We start from the raw sequence: 19556 nt of genomic DNA on the forward strand, positions 1-19556 counted from the left end.
TCAGCTCTGCCAGGAACCACACACAATCCTCTTATGACATTATTATGGTTATTAACAATTTTACAAGTTTATATTTTCCTGTTTTTTGAAACAGGCTTTGGCAGGCTATCAGCATCATATCTGGGAACAACCTTGGCTTCTGAGCACTGTGTATATCAGGACACTGTGCGGGGACCTTGCCTGCAGAAACTTAGCTTAGTTATACTATTTTATTATAGCCTCAAGACCAGACAGTTTACACAAAATTCTTTTTTTCTGAAGTGAATCTTTTTTTTTTTTTGTACAAGTTAACCACTTGCTTACTGGGCACATAAACCCCCTTCGTTCCCAGGCGAAATCTCAGCGTCCGGCGTGGCTCCCAAACAAAATTGGCGTCCTTTTTTCCCCACAAATAGAGCTTTCTTTTGGTGGTATTTGATCACCTCTGCGGTTTTTATTTTTTGCGCTATAAACAAAAAAAGAGCGACAATTTAAAAAAAATATATATTTTTTTTTACTTGTTGCTATAATAAATATCCCAATTTATTTTTTTAAAAAACTATTTTTTTTCTCAGTTAAGGCCGATACGTATTTTTCGACGTATTTTTGTAAAAAAAAAAAAATTGCAATAAGTGACTGGTTTGCGCAAAAGTTATAGCGCCTACAAAATGGGGAACAGAATTATGATTTTTTTTATTATTTTTTTTTTTACTAGTAATGGCGGCGATCTGCGATTTTTATTGGGACTGGGATATTGCGGCGGACGTATCGGACACTTTTGACACAAATTTGGCGCCATTCACATTTATACAGCGATCAGTGCTATAAAAATGCACGAATTACTGTATAAATGTGACTGGCAGTGAAGGGGTTAACACTAGGGGGTGAGGAAGGGGTTAACTGTGTAGCCTGGGTGTGTTATAACTGTGGGGGAAGGGGGGTGACTGGGGGAGGTGACCGATCTATGTCCCTATGTACAAGAGACACAGATCGGTCTCCTCTCTCCCTGACAGGACGTGGAGCTCTGTGTTTACACACAGAGCTCCACGTCCCTGCTGTCACCTGCCGTGTCACCGACGATCGCGTGTACCCGGCGGACATCGCGGCCGCCAGGTACACGTATCGGGTCTTCGGCGATGCGCCGGGACAGTTTTTACCCGCCGCGCGCCACCCAGTGGCGCGCGCGGGTAATGCACATAAAAGGCCGTGTTTAAACGGCCACTTGGCACTTGAGAGCCGCGCTGCAGACGTATTTTGTCTATAGCGCGGATCTCAAGTGGTTAAAGAAAAAATTTAAGCTAAACTCCAATAATTTGATCTACAGGGTAACTTCAAGTTGCATCCAGGACAGGAGGCTTTCTACAAGTCGGATTGAAGTAGTACAAGAACCTTTTCTGAAGTCGGAGCGACTGCAGTAGTGTGCATTAAGACGGCTCCATTCACTTCCATTCATTTTCTCAACCACACGACTTGGGGCAATTTCAAGTCGGATCCCAGGTCGCCTCTAGGGTTGCCACCTGTATGGGTTTCACCCGTACAGTCCAGGTTCTGAATCATCTGTCCGGTTTTCAGACTCTCTGAATCCCGGACAGACCATTAGACAGGGGGAGCTTCATTAGCACATGTGTCACTGTGGAGACAGCAGCAGTGTCACTGCTTCTCCTTAAATACACTGTGCTTGGACAATTTATTTATTTTTTTGTTGAAAAGCCTGTGGCGTGCAAAACACAACCCAAAAACTCCACCCGGCGCAGGGAAAAATGTGCACACACATAAAGAGTGACATCACAAAAAACTGCGACGGGTGCATACGTCAGTGGTCCTCCGAAGAGGACCCGTCTCTGATCCCCCGGGGCGTTAGGCTCCTGACAGAGACTTACTGTGGTCCATACAGCCGAAGCCATATGGACCCATCTTGGTCCAAGCAGCCGAAGCCACAAGGACCCAACATCCTCGGAGGGACTGCCGAAACAGAACCCTCCTCGGTGAGGCTCCCCCGAAGGGAGACCCCATGAGAGCCGGTGAACCTAACCAGAAGGCCGAGTCTACCAACTCCCAAGACTTTCAGAGACCGGCCCGAGGACCAGCACCCTACTCGCCACACTAAAAGTGCAAGCACCAAACAGAAAAAGTGACAAAACAAGACAAACAGGGGAAAATAATAAAAGAAAGTGGGGAAAAGGAAGATGGGAGAGTGAGGAAAGTGACCAATGTGAAGTACATTGGCTGGTGCTTGGATAATTGTTCGAATAAAGCTCATTCCATACAGCCCCCCCCCCCTCAGGCTCCTGCAGGATCTCTCTCTGTGACTAACTCCCCCCCCCCCATCACTAGTGCGGTGTGCTTGGAGAACCTGGGGGGCGGAGCTGAGAAGGAGAGCATGTCGGGCTGGCGCTGCTCACACTACATGCAGGGAAGAGGTGAGCAGAACGTTTTTGTCTGAGTCTCATGGGGGGAGAAGCTGAGAGGATTTGTTTGGCAGGAGTTTCTGTGAAGACAGGAGAACAGGGAGTGTGTCTGACGATATCTTCCAAGCCTCACACCACTGTCTACAAACATCCCCCTCCACCGTCCTCAGTCCAGATAATGTGCAGTGATTTATGACCATTTATTAACCCTGTGTGTATGGAGAGTGTAAACTTCTGATTGTACAGAGCTTGGATAACACAGGGATATATGAATGGTCATACATTACATTCACATCATCTGTACATACAGCTTTTGTTTTTATTTACATCACTATTCCCCCCAGACCACTTCATACATCCAGCTAGCATCATCCCCTCCGCACTCCTCTCCTATGTATACTACTCCCACCATCCCCTCCGCACTCCTCTCCTATGTATACTACTCCCACCATCCCCTCCGCACTCCTCTCCTATGTATACTACTCCCACTATCCCCTCCGCACTCCTCTCCTATGTATACTACTCCCACCATCCCCTCCGCACTCCTCTCCTATGTATACTACTCCCACCATCCCCTCTGCACTCCTCTCCTATGTATACTACTCCCACCATCCCCTCCGTACTCCTCTCCTATACATACTACTCCCACCATCCCCTCCGCACTCCTCTCCTATGTATACTACTCCCACCATCCCCTCCGCACTCCTCTCCTATGTATACTACTCCCACCATCCCCTCCGCACTCCTCTCCCATGTATACTACTCCCACCATCCCCTCCGCACTCCTCTCCTATGTATACTACTCCCACCATCCCCTCCGTACTCCTCTCCTATACATACTACTCCCACCATCCCCTCCGCACTCCTCTCCTATGTATACTACTCCCACCATCCCCTCCGCACTCCTCTCCTATGTATACTACTCCCACCATCCCCTCCGCACTCCTCTCCTATGTATACTACTCCCACCATCCCCTCCGCACTCCTCTCCTATGTATACTACTCCCACCATCCCCTCCGCACTCCTCTCCTATGTATACTACTCCCACCATCCCCTCCGTACTCCTCTCCTATGTATACTACTCCCACCATCCCCTCCGTACTCCTCTCCTATGTATACTACTCCCACCATCCCCTCCGTACTCCTCTCCTATGTATACTACTCCCACCATCCCCTCCGCACTCCTCTCCTATGTATACTACTCCCACCATCCCCTCCGTACTCCTCTCCAATGCATACTACCCCCACCATCCCCTCCGCACTCCTCTCCTATGTATACTACTCCCACTATCCCCTCCGCACTCCTCTCCTATGTATACTACTCCCACCATTCCCTCCGCACTCCTCTCCTATGTATACTACTCCCACCATCCCCTCCGTACTCCTCTCCAATGTATACTACTCCCACCATCCCCTCCGCACTCCTCTCCTATGTATACTACTCCCACCATCCCCTCTGCACTCCTCTCCTATGTATACTACTCCCACCATCCCCTCCGCACTCCTCTCCTATGTATACTACTCCCACCATCCCCTCCGCACTCCTCTCCTATGTATACTACTCCCACCATCCCCTCCGCACTCCTCTCCCATATATACTACTCCCACCATCCCCTCCGCACTCCTCTCCTATGTATACTACTCCCACCATCCCCTCCGCACTCCTCTCCTATGTATACTACTCCCACCATCCCCTCCGCACTCCTCTCCTATGTATACTACTCCCACCATCCCCTCCGCACTCCTCTCCTATGTATACTACTCCCACCATCCCCTCCGCACTCCTCTCCTATGTATACTACTCCCACCATCCCCTCCGCACTCCTCTCCTATGCATACTACTCCCACCATCCCCTCCGCACTCCTCTCCTATGCATACTACTCCCACCATCCCCTCCGCACTTCGATACATACTACGCTCTTCGATACATACTACCCCCACCATCCCCTCCGCACTCCTCTCCTATGTATACTACTCCCACCATCCCCTCCGCACTCCTCTCCTATGTATACTACTCCCACCATCCCCTCCGCACTCCTCTCCTATGTATACTACTCCCACCGTCCCCTCCGCACTCCTCTCCTATGCATACTACTCCCACCATCCCCTCCGTACTCCTCTCCTATGTATACTACTCCCACCATCACCTCCGCACTCCTCTCTATGCATACTACTCCCACTATCCCCTCCGCACTCCTCTCCTATGCATACTACTCCCACCATCCCCTCCGCACTCCTCTCTATGCATACTACTCCCACCATCCCCTCCGCACTCCTCTCCTATGTATACTACTCCCACCATCCCCTCCGCACTCCTCTCCTATGTATACTACTCCCACCATCACCTCCGCACTCCTCTCCTATGTATACTACTCCCACCATCATCTCCGCACTCCTCTCCTATGTATACTACTCTCACTATCCCCTCCTCACTCCTCTCCTATGTATACTACTCTCACTATCCCCTCCTCACTCCTCTCCTATGCATACTACTCCCACCATCCCCTCCGCACTCCTCTCCTATGTATACTACTCCCACCATCCCCTCCGCACTCCTCTCCTATGCATACTACTCCCACCATCCCCTCCGCACTCCTCTCCTATGCATATTACTCCCACCATCCCCTCCGCACTTCGATACATACTACGCTCTTCGATACATACTACCCCCACCATCCCCTATGCACTCCTCTCCTATACATACTACCCCACCATCCCCTCTGCACACTACCCCCACCATCCCCTCCGCACTCCTCTCCTATGTATACTACTCCCACCATCCCCTCCGCACTCCTCTCCTATGTATACTACTCCCACCGTCCCCTCCGCACTCCTCTCCTATGTATACTACTCCCACCATCCCCTCCGCACTCCTCTCCTATGTATACTACTCCCACCATCCCCTCCGCACTCCTCTCCTATGTATACTACTCCCACCATCCCCTCCGCACTCCTCTCCCATGTATACTACTCCCACCATCCCCTCCGCACTCCTCTCCTATGTATACTACTCCCACCATCCCCTCCGCACTCCTCTCCCATGTATACTACTCCCACCATCCCCTCCGCACTCCTCTCCTATGCATACTACTCCCACCATCCCCTCCGCACTCCTCTCCTATGCATACTACTCCCACCGTCCCCTCCGCACTCCTCTCCTATGTATACTACTCCCACCGTCCCCTCCGCACTCCTCTCCTATGTATACTACTCCCACCGTCCCCTCCGCACTCCTCTCCTATGTATACTACTCCCACCATCCCCTCCGCACTCCTCTCCTATGTATACTACTCCCACCATCCCCTCCGCACTCCTCTCCTATGTATACTACTCCCACCATCCCCTCCGTACTCCTCTCCTATTTATACTACTCCCACCATCCCCTCCGCACTCCTCTCCTATGTATACTACCCCCACCATCCCCTCCGCACTTCGATAAATACTACGCTCTTCGATACATACTACCCCCACCATCCCCTCCTCTCCTATACATACTACCCCCACCATCCCCCCTGCACTCCTCTCCTATACATACTACCCCACCATCCCCTCCGCACTCCTCTCCTATACATACTACCCCCACCATCCCCTCCGCACTCCTCTCCTATACATACTACCCCCACCATCCCCCCTGCACTCCTCTCCTATACATACTACCCCACCATCCCCTCCGCACTCCTCTCCTATACATACTACCCCCACCATCCCCTCCGCACTCCTCTCCTATACATACTACCCCCACCATCCCCTCCGCACTCCTCTCCTATACATACTACTCCCACCATCCCTTCTGCACTCCTCTCCTATACATACTACCCCATCATACCCACCAAACTCCTTCTGCCACTCTGCATTTTGCAGAGCTCATTGCCCCTAAGCTTCGGCCTGCCACATTAATGTTGGCTCCCATGAGAAAGCCATCTTTAATCCTGGGGGACCCATGATCTTCAGTCCACCCCTGGCCCAGACTGTGGCTACACAGCAGGGTTGCTCACTGCAATTGTAAGCCAAGAGTGTCAACTTTGTTGACTCTGATGTAAAGGGGGACTCTTGTGATTAACTCCATATGATTAGAAATTTTATTTAATCACAAATTATATGTATAGTGTATACTACATAAAAATTGGCTTGCATTGTACAGAGGTAATGAATTTAATGTACTACTGAGAAAAAAAAAATTGCTGTGCGCTGCTTATGTGTTGGGGTTTGGCTTGAAGAAAAGGTGGCAACCCTATCGCCTGTGTGAACCGGCTCTGAGTTTCCTGTGGAGCGACTTGTCTCTGGGCAGCCTGCCAAGTGTGAGAAAAGAGATACAATGTTTCTACTTATCAAGTTCTCAGTTTAACCATTTAAAGACTAAGGGCCAGATTCACAGCCGAGATACTCTGTCGTATCTCTCAGAGTATCTATGCGGCTGATTCATAGAATCAGTTACGCATAGATAGCCCTAAGATCCGACAGGTGTAATTGTTTTACACTGTCGGATCTTAGGATGCAGTACCGCGGCCGCCGCTGGGGGGAGTTTGCGTCGTAAACCAGCGTCGGGTATGCAAATTAGTAGTTACGGCGATCTACGATGGTTTTTCGCGTTCCCTACGTCGCTGCTAGTCTATTTTCCCGTCGCAAAGTTAGTCGTCGTTTTAGGTGCCCTAACTTTACACAGCACACGTATGTGCTGTATAAAGTATGGCCGTCGTTCCCGCGTCGAAATTTAAAATGTTTTCCTTCTTGCGTAAGACGTCCGGGAATACGGAAGTACGCTACGCACGTCGCCGTTCGAAAACATGACGTCACTTCGCGCAAAGCACGGCGGGACATTCAAAATGGAACATGCGCAGTAGGTCCGGCGCGGGAGCGCGCCTAATTTAAATGGCACACTCCCCTTTGAATTACGCGGGCTTACGCCGGAGGCCGCCGGCGTAGGTTTTCATTGCAAGTGTTTTGTGAATCAAGCACTTGCGATGAAAACTTGCGGCGGTGTAACGTATCTACGATACGTTACGCCGCCGCGATTCTACGTGAATCTGGGCCTAAATCTTTTCTGACACTTGTTGCTTACAATTAAAAATCCTGTATTTTCTGCTACAAAATCACTTAGAATCCCCAAACATTATATATATATATATATTTTAGCATAGACCCTATGGAATAAAATAGCAGTTGTTGCAATATTTTATGTCACACGGTTTTTGCGCAGCGGTCTTTCAAACGCAATTTTTGGGGAAAAAAACACTTTAATGAATTGAAAAAAAACTAAACGTTTTTTTTTTCTTCGTCCAAAAGTTTTGATTACCTGTGTTTGTGCCTGCTTCCTGATTCCCTTACCGAAGATGGCCGGGGAGAGATCGGCTTCGGGTGCCGACATCACAGGCGCCCAGGACAGGTAAGTGTCCATATAATAAAAATCAGCAGCTGCAGTATTTGTAGCTGCTGACTTTTAATATTTTTTTTTGTTGGCGGAACTCAACTGCTTTCACACTGGAGCGGACAAGCGTTGAGGGTAAAACGCAGCTAGTTTTAGCAGCGCTTTACCATCATTTTAGCTGCGCTATTCGGCTGCTAGCGGGGCGCTTATAACCCAGCTAGCGGCCAATGAAGAGGTTAAATGAGCCCGTGTAGCACCGCTGCAGAAGCGCTTTGCAAGTGCTTCGGCAGCAGTGCCCATTATTTTAAATGGGCAGGAGTGGTGGAGGAGCAGTATACACCACTCCAAAGATGCAGGACTTTTTTTTTTTTTTTAACGTCCTGCCAGCACACCGCCTCAGTGTGAAAGCCCTCGGGCTTTCACACTGAGACTACGGGGGAGCCGTTTTGCAGGCACTTTACAGGTTCTATTTTTAGCCCAAAAGCGCCCGAAAAACACCTCAGTGTGAAAGGGGTCTAACTGTTAGATTTTATGAGATGAAGGGGAATTTTTTTTTTTAAATCAGCCTAACACATAGGCAAAAAAAAATAAAAAATCGGCGTCATATATCGCCCCCCGCAATTTCTAAATATCAGCATCGGCATCGGCCAGAGAAAACCCCATATCGGTCGACCTCTATTCTACATGGCCCTGAATCTGAATGTGGGTTAGTGTATTTACTAGGTCAAGTTTCACCCCCTCTCAAGCACACGTATGACGGGAAGGCTGCATGGTACAGAATCCTATAAAAGGTCCAAGATGTGCTGGAGATGCCACAAAGAGCTAGGCACACGCCTGCATATTTTTTAGCTATGCTTTGGGCTACATCAGTTTTGGATGGGAATTAAACATGTATTTCTCCAATTGACATGGGTAGATCTTGGCACAGACCACTGAAATACTTGTTACACATTAATCCAGTATCTTTTACACTGCTATAAAAATGTACTGACTGTCCATATGTTGAACCAGTGCTGACATTCCTGACCTTTGGAAGCAAACCTCTCAGCAGACATTAAGTCGCTGGTTTACTAGCCTGAATAATAATCTGATCTATAAAACAGCCTGACAGCTACGTTCCATAATAGAAAAGATGCATTTAGGGACACCTGGCTGCCATGGAAGTCCTACACTTGTTCTCCCCAGTACCTTCACTCATTGGGGCAGATTCAGATAGATTAGCGGATCTTTAGATCCGCGTAATTTATCTGATTTTCGATCTGCCGGTCCAATTTTGCGAGGCAAGTGCATGATTCACCAAGCACTTACCTCGAAAATTGCACCGTCGGATCGTAACTCCCCCGGCGGAATGCAAATTCCGCGGCTAGGGGGAGTGTACAATTTAAATCAGGCGCGTTCCCGTGCCGATTTAACTGCGCATGCGTCGCCGGCGAAATTTGCCAGTGCGCATGCTTCAAATGACGTCGCTAGGACGTCAATGTTTTCGGCGGCTACGTAAATTCCGGCCATCCGTATTCCCGATATACTTACGCAAACGACGTAAAAATTTGAATCTCGGCGCGGGAACGACGGCCATACTTAACATTAGCTACCCCTCATATAGCAGGGGTAACTATCCGCCAGAAAAAGCCGAACGCAAACGACGTAAAAAAAAACCGACGGGCGGGCGTTCGGTCTTGAATCAGCGGTTCTCCTCATTTGCATATCAGACGCGTAAAAAACTGTGACGACACCTAGCGGCCGGCGGTAGATTGCAGCCTAAGATCCGACTGGTGTAAAGCACTTACACCAGTCGGATCTAAGGGAGATCTATGCAGAACTGATTCTTATAAATCAGTCGCATAGATCCGACCGTGGGATCTCAGAGATATGACGGCGGATCAGGAGATCCACCGTCGTATCCCCTTGATGAATCTGCCCCAGTATTTGCAATGGGGAACCATGTACAGTGACCAGCTGGGATCTGATTTTGAACGTCACTCTTCCTCTTCTTGCTGGTTTTCCGTTGGGAGGGGAGTGGAAGTTAATGAAGTAGAGAACTTTTCTCTTCTCCATCCCTTCCCTCTTATACCCTTTCCCCTTGTCCCCCCTTTTACACCTTTACACCTCCATACATTCACTATATTACCAAAAGTATTGGGAAGCCTGCCCTTACATGCATATGAACTTTAATGTCACCCAGAGTCTTAGTCCGTGGGCATCTTGCGGTGCTATTCGGCAGCTAGCGGGCGCATTTAACTTAGGTAAGCGGCCGAAGGGTTAACCGATTAAGGACCGCCGCACGACGATATACGTCGACAGAATGGCACGGCTGGGCACAAGGGCGTACAGGTACGTCCCCTTTAAGGTCCTCAGCTCCGTGACCACGCCTGCAGGACCCACGGACCCGATCGCTGCCGGTGTCCCGCAATCGGGTCACAGAGCTGAGGAACGGGGAGAGGTAAGTGTAAACAAACCTCTCCCCGTGCTTCCTAGTGAGACTGTCACTGATCATCTGGTCATAGGGAATGACGATCAGTGATGTCACACGCCAAGCCATGCCCCCACACAGTAAGAATCACACATTGGGTCACACTTAACCCCTTCAGTGCCCCCTACAGGCTTCACTACCAGGGTCATTTTCACAGTAATCGGTGGATTTTTATTGCACTGATCACTGTAAAAATGACAATGGTCCCAAAATAGTGTCAAGTGTCCGATTTGTCCGCCATAATGTCGCAGTCACGATAAAAATCGCTGATCGCCGCCATTACTGGTAAAAAAATAATAATAAAAATGTCATAAAACTATCCCCTATTTTGTAGACGCTATAACTTTTGCGCAAACCAATCAATAAATGCTTATTGCGATTTTTTTTTTACCAAAAATACGTATTGGCCTAAACTGAGGAAAACATTTTTTTGTGGGGTATATTTATCATAGCAAAAAGTAAAAAATATTGAATTTTTTTCAAAATTTTTGTTTATAGCGCAAAAAATAAAAACCGAAGAGGTGATCAAATACCACCAAAAGAAAGCTCTATTTGTGGGGAAAAAAAGGACGCTAATTTTGTTTGGGAGCCACGTCGCACGACCGCGCAATTGTCAGTTAAAGCGACGCAGTGTCGAATCTCAAAAAGGGGGCTGGTCCTTTAGCAACAAAATGGTGGGGCTTAAGTGGTTAAAAGCGCCCGTGTTGCGGCGTTGTCGAAGCAGGCACTTCAGCAGCGCTGCCCATTCATTTCAAAGGGCATGGGCAGTATAGAAGCGGTGTATACACCGCTCCCACACCGCCCTAAAGAAGCTGCTTGCAGGACTCTTTTTCCTGTGCTGCACTCAAGCTTTCACACTGGGGTGGTGCGTTTGGCTTTAGAGGAACATTTCAGGTGCTATTTTGTGCGCTAAAACACCTGAAAAGCGCCCCAGTGTGAAAGGGATATTAAACTAAACAAAATGCTGTATAGTCAGAGGGGACTCAACCCTTGATGCACCGCAGGTCTCCAAAAAAGTGAAACAGATGCCTCAGGCTGTCCACAAGGTTTAGGAGTGTGTCTATGGGAATGTTTTCCATAAACATAGAGGAGATCACTTTTATTCCAAAAATAGTAAATGACAGCCAACAAAGACAGAGTGTCCGAACCCAGGAGGTATATATCCAATATCAGTGCCTGACCTCAAAAATGTGTTTCTGGAAGAATGGTCCACCATTTACAGCTAGAACATCTTCAACTCTTCTGGGAAGGCTGTCCACAAGGTTTAGGAGTGTGTCTATGGGAATGTTTGACCATTCTTCCAGAAACACATTTTTGAGGTCAAGCACTGATATTGGATATATACCTCCTGGGTTCGGACACTGTGTCTTTGTTGGCTGTCATTTACTATTTTTGGAATAAAAGTGTTGGAACATTCCTGTGGTGTGCAGCTGTTTATTTCTTCCTACTGATATTGGACGAGAAGGCCTGGCTCACAGTTCCTTCACCACAAACTCGCTCCTCCATGTCTTTATGGACCTTGTTTGTGCACTGGTGCGCAGTCATGGTGGAACAGGGAAGGGCCATCCCCAAACTGTTCCCACAAAGTTGGGAGCATGAAATTGTCCAAAATATCTTGATCTGCTAACACCTTATGTGTTCCCTTCACCAAACTTAAACTTGGTTACGCCCAACCCCTGAAAAAAAAAACATGCCACACTCCCCCCTCCACCAAATGATTTGGACCAGTGCAGAAAGCAAGGTCCATAAAGACATGGATGAGCAAGTTTGGGGTGGAGGAACCTCAACCCAATAGAACACCTTTGGGATGAAATAGAGCCGAGACTGCGAGTCATACCTTCTCGTTCAACATCAGTGCCTGACCTCACAAATGCGTTTCTGGAAGAATGGTCAAACATTCCCATAGACACTCCTAAACCTTGTAGAAAGCCTTCCCAGAAGAGTTGAAGCTGTTATAGCTGCAAAGGGGGGGCCAACCCAATATTAAACCTTACAGAATAAGATGGGGATGCCATTAAAGTTCATGTGCATGTAAAAGCAGACATCCCAATACTTTTGGTAATATAGGGCCAGATTCTCAGTCAGCGGCGTATCTTTGCCTGGGCGTAACGTATCTGATTTACGTTACGCCTCCGCAACTTAGACAGGCAAGTGCTGTATTCTCAAAGCACTTGCTCCGTAAGTTGCGGCGTAGTGTAAATTAGCCGGCGTAAGCCCGCCTAATTCAAATTTGGATCAGGGGGGCGTGTTTTATGTAAAACTACTGTGACCCGATGTGACTGACGTTTTTGCGGAACGGCGCATGCGCCGTCCGTGGAATTTCCCAGTGTGCATTGCTCCAAAGTACGCCGCAAGGACGTCATTGGTTTCGACGTGAACGTAAATGACGTCCAGCCGCATTAACGGACGACTTACGCAAACTACGTAACTTTTTAAAATTTCGACGCGGGAACGACGGTCACACTTAACATTGGTACGCCGCACTTATGCCTCATATAGCAGGGGCAACTATACGCCGGGAAAAGCCTAACGTAAACGTCGTAACTTTACTGCGCCGGCCGTGTGTACGTTCGGGAATTCGCATATCTAGCTAATTTGCATACTCAACGCGGAATTCGACGGAAGCGCCACCTAGCGGTCAACAAAAAAATGCAGTTAAGATCCGACGGCAAAAGAGACTTACGCCTGTCGGATCTAATGGATATCTATGCGTAACTGATTCTAAGAATCGGGCGCATAGATACGATGGGTCGGATTAGGACTTACGACGGCGTACATCGCGCTGCGCCGTCGTAAGTCCTTTCAGAATCTGGCCCTATGTGTATGTGGTCTTAAGCTGTCCATACACATAAAGATCTCTCTTGTCGAGCAGGCTCAGCTCCTGAAAAAAGGGGGCACAATATGGGGCCACTTTCTTGAGATTGTGGCCTCCCCATCCCAGGATTTAATAGAAGTGGTTCCAACTGTATTTTCATTTGAACAGGTTGTGTCAAGTATGGCCGTTGCCATCTATTTTGGTTGTGAATTTGGGAAGAAAAGATTTGGGAAATGTTAAAACGTTGGATTTATTGTTTATGATCAAGCGTGACTTGCATCGTTTTATTATTACTTCCCCAGGTACAACACTCGTTTTTTCTTAAGGTGGTTCCTCATCTTTCGTGGCTCTCCTCTGACCAGAGGAGGGTTATGGAAAAAATGAGGAAAAAAGAGTCAATAGGGCTCTGGAAAATTTCATGCCACAGATTGGTGGATTATCCTATCGGCATGTGGACCTGGAGGGCGGTTATTCAGGTCTATACAGGTCGGATGGTGTTCACTTGTCGGAAGTGGGTATGGATATATTTAATTTGGGTTTACAGAATGGCATTGAGATGGCCGCGACGGTTGGAGTGGGACGGTCTTAATGCTCAAGACCGTCGTGTGGGGACTGTTATTGATATTTGAAGTTTGAGGTACTGCTCGAGTTCTAAAAACTGAGCAGGTAGAAATCTGTTATGTGATTTATTTATCTGAAGTTATGAGGGATAATAAATATGAGTGATAATAAAGAGTTATTGGAAATTAATGGTTAAACCAATAAAGGTGTCACGGCCCAAAAATTTGCCAAATAAGAAGGTTTTGAGTATTTTAGTTATTTGTATCTGGGGAGGTTTGGTCTTGGTGGGTGTGACCTACAATCGCATTTGATTTCTCAATTGAAGTTTGTTGAGTCGTGTGGTTTTTAGCAGGTTTACAGAAATCGGCACACATGGGAACCATGTTTGGCCAGCTTTTACCACTAGCCGACCGCCCACCGCCGTTATTCGTCGGCAAGTTGGCTCGGCTGGGCGAGAGCACGTAGTATAACGTCCTCTCTCCCAGCCGCCACTAGGGGCGCGCCGCCAGAGGCGCGCCCCCCGCTCGCCCCCGACTCCCGTGCGTGTGCCCGGCGGGCGCGATCGCCGGCGGGCACACGCGATCGCTCGTTACAGAGCGGGGACCGGGAGCTGTGTGTGTAAACACACAGCTCCCGGTCCTGTCAGCAGGGGAAATGCTGATCTTCGGTTCATACAATGTATGAGCCGAGGATCAGTGTTTCCCCTAGTGAGGCCACCCCCCCCCCCCCCCCCCACAGTAAGAACACACCCAGGCATACTTAACCCCTTCCCCGCCCCCTAGTGTTAACCCCTTCACTGCCAGTGGCATTTTTATAGTAATCCAATGCATTTTTATAGCACTGATCGCTATAAAAATGCCAATGGTCCCAAAAATGTGTCAAAAGTGTCCGAAGTGTCCGCCATAATGTCGCAATACCGAGAAAAAAAAACGCTGATCGCCGCCATTACTAGTAAAAAAAATATAATAAAAATGACATAAAAATACCCCCTATTTTGTAAACGCTATAACTTTTGCGCAAACCAATCAATAAACGCTTATTGCGATTTTTTTTTTACGAAAAATATGTACAGTAGAAGAAAACGTATCGGCCTAAACTGAGGAAAAAATTTTTTTTTATATATATTTTTGGGGGATATTTATTATAGCAAAATGTAAAAAATATTAATTTTTTTCAAAATTGTCTCTCTGTTTTTGTTTATAGCGCAAAAACTAAAAACCGCAGAGGTGATCAAATACCACCAAAAGAAAGCTCTATTTGTGGGAAAAAAAGGACGCCAATTTTGTTTGGGAGTCACGTCGCACGACCACGCAATTGTCTGTTAAAGCGACGCAGTGCCGAATCGCAAAAAGTACTCTGGTCTTTGGGCAGCAATATGGTCCGGGGGGTAAGTGGTTAAGATGGCCATCCAGAGGAGGTTTTCTTGCTGGGTTAGCGAGATGGCTTCCCATCCCCAAACAATGTATCGCGGGTGTCTGCCACAATCACTGTACCCCTTCTCCACTAAAAATAGGACAGTTGGCTTTTGGCTGCAATGTGGTTTTTTGAACATAATGGAAAATCTCTCCATGCATCAACAATTACGTTTTAAAAGGTGGTACCATTCATTCATTGAGATCCCATGATGGGTTGATTAAAAACCAACCTTTCTGGTGGCATTGTACAGCCAGCTCCCATAGATCTGCTGGAGCTGCAACAAATAGGACTTTAATGTCCTCCCGCAAAAAGAACCTGACAACCAGCAGGGGCAGACTGACAACTCATGGGGCCCCCGGGCAATAGGAGATTATGGGGCCCCCAAGCAATAGGAGATTATGGGGCCCCCAGGCAATAGGAGATTATGGGGTCCCCAAGCAATAGGAGATTATGGGGCCCCCAGGCAATAGGAGATTGTGGGGCCCCAGGCAATAGGAGATTATGGGGCCCCCAGGCAATATGAGATTATGGGGCCCCCAAGCAATAGGAGATTATGGGGCCCCCAGGCAATAGGAGATTATGGGGCCCCCCAGGCAATAAATTATGGGGCCACACAGTATACACACACACACATACAATATACATACACACAGACACACAATATACACACACCGTATATAGACACACAGTACACACACAAACAGGGCCGGCCCAACCATGGCACCCGATGGTACCATTGTACCAGGCAGCACTTTCAGGGGGGCAGCACATTTCCTGCCTGCACGCCATCCTATTCCGCCAGCTCCACTCTCCACTCCACTGTGGGGCTAATTGCCGCCCGACCGCTCCTCCCGTTCCACTCTCCTCTCCACTGTGGGGTTAATTGCATGAATAGAGCCATAACAGGTCCTTTTTATACTCCTATATACATGTAAAGAGCCATGATAGGTCCACTTTAGTTATCATGATATAAAATAATTGATGTGGGGGCATTTTGGTGGGCGTAATTTTTTTTGGGGGGGGGGCAGCATTTCATTCTTGGTACCAGGCAGCACAATGTCTTGGGCCGGCACTGCACACAAAGTATACATATACACACAGTACACACACACATACACACAGTATACACATAAATATACACACAGTATACATACCGAATGGTCAGTCCGCCCCTGACAACCAGTCATCGGGAAAGGATAAAATAAAGTCCTATCTAGCTTTTACTGCAGATACTTTTCTTCACTTCCTGCTGCCCTAAAAAAAATTAAAAAAAAAAACAGGACGTGAGGTGAAATCTCCCCAGTGGGGACACGGATAGCTATAAAAGTCTTACAAACACAAACACGTTGCGTCCCACAAAATGAAAGTGAGGTTCTACTTATCGTTATGAACAATATCAGGCTTCGTGTTAAACATGCATTAAAAGCATATAGACACAGAGGGAGAAACCTGAAAGGATTTCCACACAGAGGCAGCCTCTTTGTTAGGCAAATGACTCACGCCTCATGCCCCGAGGAACAAGAACAGAGATGAAGATTCCCATCTTTAAACATTCAGGGGAAAATAAAACTAGGAGGGCAGGTGTTGTTCAGGGAGAGCCCTAGTACTTTGAAACCTGACGCTGCTCAGGAAATGTTGGAAAGCAAATCTCCTGTACCATTGCTGGACTCTGACACCTAGTGCCGCTAGGGCGCCTTACAAATATACATACTTCCATTCCTTTTATGACATAATCTCCTGACTTGACGAGTACATCTGTCAGCGCACAGGACTTTCTACCTGCCTTCTCCCACAGGTACACAGATGGTCTAGGAGCGAGAGAGCTGCAACGTTCTCCTTGTAGATCCAAGAGGTAAGGAGCATGATCCGTACCGTATTATCTTCTAGAACTGATCCTTCCTTAACATCTCCAGTATTTCAAGTGAAATCCAAGAGATGATCTGATCAAACTGTACTGTTTTGTGATATTGTTGGTCTGGTTTATGAGCAATTAAGTTGGTGTTGTTTTTTTTTTTTTTTTTATGACTTCAAAAGCTGTGACTTCTCCAGGGCTTTTCCAGTCCCTAGACTTTAATTAGGAAGCAGGTAGAACTCCTTCCATGGGTAACCCATGTGGATTGAAAGGTTATGCGTCTCCATGGAAAACATACAGTAGTTGGTCTGAGATATTTGTTGTAGCAGTGTATTTCGCCTTATGAATAAGTAATGTTAGGCGTGCAGGATTGCCAGCATTTTATGTTTCAGCATTTTTTTTATTCTAGTTTTTTTAACAAGTATCATCACATGTAGCAAACATGCGACAGCCTAATGGTACACACTTTACAACCATTGTATGGTCAGTCCGGTAGCTTGTACCTTAGGTTGCATTCGCACATGACTGCGGGCTGAATCGGAATTCCGCCTCGCAATTTCAAATGGCTGCAAAACGTTTGCGATGCCATTAATTCTAATAGCACCCCAATCGCGCCGCGATTGTCCCGCGGTTTACCACGCTGCAATTGCGGCAAACCGCAATGCATGACTCTGTCATCCAAAAGAAGCTCCTGTTCCTTTTTGAGCGTTAAGCACTGCCCTTGCAACACGGTTTACCGCGCGACAATTGCGGCAAAGTCACGGCGTAATTGGGGTGCCATTAGAAGTAATGGCATCGCAAACAGCCTTCCGCATTTTGCAGCGATTTGAAATGGAGTTTTGCCAGGTTTTTCAGCATTTGTGTTTTTTAGCATTGCTCAAACAGCGTATAGTCACGTTTTTGTCGCGTTTTTACAGCTGAAAAACACCTCTTCAAACTCATTAGTTCTGGAAGTTTTTTTCCAGACAGAAAACGCCCCTGCCCAATAATGGTGATAACAGCCTATGTATGCATGAACACATAGGATAACACGCTGGGGAGTTTACTGGCTGCAAAAATTAAAAGATATCTGAAGCCAAAAACAGCAACTGTAAAAATGTCCAGTCTGCGCGAGACCTTAAAGCGGTTATAAACCACTGCACATTTATTTGATTTTTTTCTTACCTGCAAGGCAAAGGCATAGGGCCAGATCCACGTACCTCGGCGCATATATAGGCTGGCGTAGCGTATCTCAGATACACTACACCGCCGTAACTTAGAGCGGAGGTTCCTTATCCACTAAGAATTTGCGCCGTAAGTTACGGCGGCGTAGTGTAAATCTGTCAGCGTAAGGGCGCGCAATTCAAATAGATTAGATGTGGGCGTGTTTTATGGTAATTCATCTTGACCCCACGTAAATGGCGTTTTTTTTAACGCCGCATGCGCCGTCCATGGGGGTATCCCAGTGCGCATGCTCTAAATAACGTCGCAAAGAGTCAATGCTTTCGACATGAACGTAATTTACGCAAAGCCCTATTCGCAAACATTTTACACAAACAACGTAAACGACATTGTCCGACGTCCATACTTAACATTGCGTACGCCTCATGAGGCAGGGGTAACGTTACGCCAGAAAAAGCCTTACGTAAACGATGTAAAAAAATGCGCCGGGCGGAAGTACGTTTGAGAATCGGCGTATCTAGCTAATTTGCATACTCTACGCGGAAATCAACGGAAGCGCCACCTAGCGCCCAGCGTAAATATGCACCTAAGATCCGACGGCGTACTAAGACGTACGTCAGTCGGATCGAGCCCACATTCAGTCGTATCTTGTTTTGTGGATACAAAACAAAGATACGACGGGGCCTCCTAGAAGTTACGCGGCGTATAAATAGATACGCCGACGTAACTTCTTTGTGGATCTGGCCCATAATGTGCATCGCATACTAGCACATTATGTGAAACTTACTTGAAAAACTAAGCCTTCCAGCGATGCAATGTCATCACTGGAGACAGCTTCCATCTTTACCCGTCTTGCTTCCCGGGTTCGCGGACTCCGGCTCTGTGACTGGCCTAGGCCGCAATGACATTGCTCCCGCGCATGCACGTGGGAACCGCCGGTCACCTCACAGGGCTCTGAAGAAATGGCACGGGTGGCTGATCCTTCAAATCGCATGCGCCAGTGATGTCACTGACTGCATGTACAGCAAATATTATCATTATACAGGATTTATATAGCGCCAACAGTGTACGCAGCGCTTTACAATATAAAAGGAAGACCATGGGAATTGAAAGCGGTACACAGTACAAATTTGCATTGCAATTTCTGCTTGCCATGTGCGATTTCAATGCAAATTTTGTGCAAAATTTGTGAGAGGATTGGTCACATCTGCAAACACTGGACTGCGTTTTCAATCCAGTTGCATACATGCGAATTGAATGCAGTGAAATTCACATCCAATTCGCAATAATGTGAACCCAGCCTAAACCGTAGCAAATTCGCACCGCATATACAGTATGTGAACAACCTTCCTTGGAAAAATGCTTTTTTAGATGGCATGTGACTCTAAGGTTTTCGGATCGCATCTGATCCGCATAGAATTCCCAGAAGGGTGATCTGGGGCTAAGGGTTTTACAATTTAATACAAGATACAACAATAGAGACCAAGCAGAAAAAAACAATGAGCACATAAATCATCGGGAATGGAT

At 47.4% G+C, this 19556-nt stretch overlaps 1 protein-coding gene across 6 annotated transcripts in view; it reads left to right on the top strand.

The window, feature by feature from the left end:
* Positions 1-19556, top strand: part of LOC120915317 (galactoside alpha-(1,2)-fucosyltransferase 2-like) — a 192172-nt gene that overhangs the window by 112335 nt on the left and 60281 nt on the right. Inside the window, exon 1 of one of the 6 annotated variants that reach the window (XM_040325702.1) lies at positions 2327-2399. The exons of 3 other annotated variants lie outside the window; for them this stretch is intronic. The gene's annotated coding sequence lies outside the window, so the exon portion shown is untranslated. Of the gene's footprint in view, positions 1-2326; positions 2400-16476; positions 16869-19556 lie in introns of those variants that run through there. 2 more of the 6 variants (XM_040325707.1, XM_040325701.1) reach the window with 2 other exon arrangements.

The sequence above is a fragment of the Rana temporaria genome, chromosome 10 (genome assembly GCF_905171775.1).
Source record: "Rana temporaria chromosome 10, aRanTem1.1, whole genome shotgun sequence".
Taxonomy (NCBI): Eukaryota; Metazoa; Chordata; class Amphibia; order Anura; family Ranidae; genus Rana; species Rana temporaria.